The sequence below is a fragment of the Octopus bimaculoides genome, chromosome 3, assembly GCF_001194135.2.
Source record: "Octopus bimaculoides isolate UCB-OBI-ISO-001 chromosome 3, ASM119413v2, whole genome shotgun sequence".
NCBI lineage: Eukaryota > Metazoa > Mollusca > Cephalopoda > Octopoda > Octopodidae > Octopus > Octopus bimaculoides.
This window is the reverse complement of record NC_068983.1, coordinates 18,915,904-18,918,744: the sequence shown is the minus strand read 5'-3', so window position 1 is coordinate 18,918,744 and position 2,841 is coordinate 18,915,904.

Genomic DNA, 2,841 nt, shown 5'->3' with positions numbered 1-2,841 from the left:
ATATATGCTATGTATGCATTTCAATGTGTTCTTTTATGTAGACTCTGCGATTGTGCGAGCAAAAACGTTTCGATATATTTTCAATAGTTCTTTAATCAACTGAACAAGTGGCTTGTTAAGACTTTAATATAATTTCACCGAAGAAGCTGGAAACGCCTACCGGCAGTAAGAGTCTTGCCTTCCGAGAAGATTGTATTTTGCAGTTTTTCATGTGATGTTTTCATATCCATTTTGTTGTATACAATACGAATATTACTTTTATATTATTTAACATGTAAAATATATTTTGCTGCAGCACTTAGTTAAAAGTTTTTGTCGTTATGAGTTCCTACTTCATTAAATATATATCCGGTACATGAGCGCATTGTTTATTCAATAATTATGATGTTCCTATCTCTATATCAATAAAATACTTTCGTATTAACAACCTATAGTAGTTTGTCTTTATCATTTTTGTTATTAATTCATGAAGCTGGTCTTTATCAAAATTAGTTATCATAAAGCGTTACATTTGCAATGTTTAACAGAAATATATCATGTTTCAGAAATACCAATCTGTAATCCACAACTAAGCTTGTATATCTATTTTCGGTTTCATTTTCATAAAATGTTTTTGTATCTGACATTTAAACATCGCGGACGCCTGATTCCTTGCAGAGAAAATCGGAAGGTAGTGCACTGAAATATGAGGAAACTCTCGGGGAAAAATACTTCAAGTTATGGACTTGAAGTCGGCAAGAATTCATTTCTGCGTCGGCAATAATTGAAAAAATATGGGCAAAAGTGAAAGGGGTACAGTGAACTTGCCATGAGGAGTGGAATATCCAATTCTCGGATTCAGTCCTTCGTCAGCGGGCAGCCAAAAAAAAGGAGGAAAGGGAGAAAAAATTCAAACAGACTTTACATCCTCTCAGTTTGAAAAACTGACTGCAACTGGTAATGGACGCAGAATAACACTGGGCTGCTACCGTGAAACAAAAGTTATAGGCCAGGGCGTGCAGAAAGAAAAAGGAAAAGGGTGATGGAGAGAGTCGAGTTAAGTAAATACGGGAATGTTGCGGAGAGAGTGTGGAAGGAGGATTAAAAAGGATAAAAAAGAATTCAGAGGAGGCGAAAGGATGTAAGCAAAAAACGTTCATTGATACTTGTTGGGCATATAGTGCCAAGCTCAAATATGAGACATTGCTGCTTTCGTGTCCTAGAGAAGGCGGATCCGTGGTGCAAGGCCATACCACACACTGATAAATCTGCAATAGAATGATTCACAGTGTTGAAGTAGGTGGCGACAGGTTGGCTTGGCATACAAAGCATTATGCTTCTGATGTGTTCGCCAAAACGATACCCAAGGCAGCGCCCTGTTTCCCCAATGTAAAGAACACTGCGGAGTTTGCATACAATGCAATATATGAGATTCGTCGAAGTGCAACAGAAGTAGTGCGTTATATGATATTGCGCTTTGGGCCCCGTGATTGTGGCAATATTGTTGATGCAGAAGCATGTGTTACTTAGTCGGCGAGAATATTCAAAGGTTACTGGTTGCGCGGAGCTGGGAGCTGTGAAACTTCTAACAAGCAGATTTCTAAGATTCCTAACTTTTTAAAAAGACAGGAGCGGTGGTGTGGAAAAGATAGGGGCGGTAGTTGAGTAAGAAAGAAGAATGCGAATGTTGTGGGTGAGTTTATGCTTAAGAGGGTGGAAGGACGGGTGGTAGGTGAGAGAGAGAGTGGCATACGGTCGGTGGAAGTGTGTGAATATGGTAGGAGAGTTGCGGCGCGATTGATCGTTTGGGCTCGGTGGAGTGCCGAGTCGCCTCAACTATGGTCCTGCATCAAACCTATTGCAAACAAAACATCGATTGTAGCTACGTCACCTGTTGCTGTGGTTGTTGTGCAACTTTTCTTGGCAGAACTTCATTTCATCTGAGAGACAGATCACCCCGGCTCCGACAGTATATTTAACGCTATTCAGATCCAGTTTCCACTCCAAAACACATCCGTTAATACATTGGTCGAACTTTTCATCACTATGGCCTGGATGAATTCCGTCGTGCGAACAAAGTCAGAACGCCTGTTATATGTTTTACCACTGACCGCAGCTCTGTGACTTCTGTTGCAGCTTTCCATGTCAAATTTTACAGCATGTACACTGGGCACAGAGCATGGAACAGCAGTCATGATGTTAAATATATACCCGGCGAGAATCATTATCATAAATGTAAGTATTTTGCAATATTACAATGGCATCCAATCCAACATGCCGGGTAACTTTATCTCAAATACAGCTTTAATCTAATGCTGTTGAATATTTACAAATCCGTTCAGCCATACCGGAAGAAAAAAGGGACCAATATCGGTAAATTTATCCAGAACACCTGTATACACACACAGGCACGCACGAACACACACACACACACACACATATATATACGCACACGCGCGCACACACAAGTACACACGTACAAACACACACAACAGACACACACACACACACACACATACACACACATGTCAAATAGTTTTATATTTGTATGTGTTGTATATAATTATATATGTTACTATTTCTGAATGTAATAATGTTCGTATTTAATAACTTGTGACAGAGCTGATTAAAATATCCATGCAATTTAATTAAATTCGCTAAGTGTGTTTAAATGTATATGTATGACTTTTTTTTTTTCAATAGAATATGGAATCTAATGCTGATATTTAGTTACATAAATGCTCACACTAAATGTATATGGTTTCTAAATTATGTAGAAATGTCTTCTTACGCAAATTTATTTCACTATATCTTTCATTGTAAGTCAGTTTTCTCTATCATAAATATATGTATATATATATA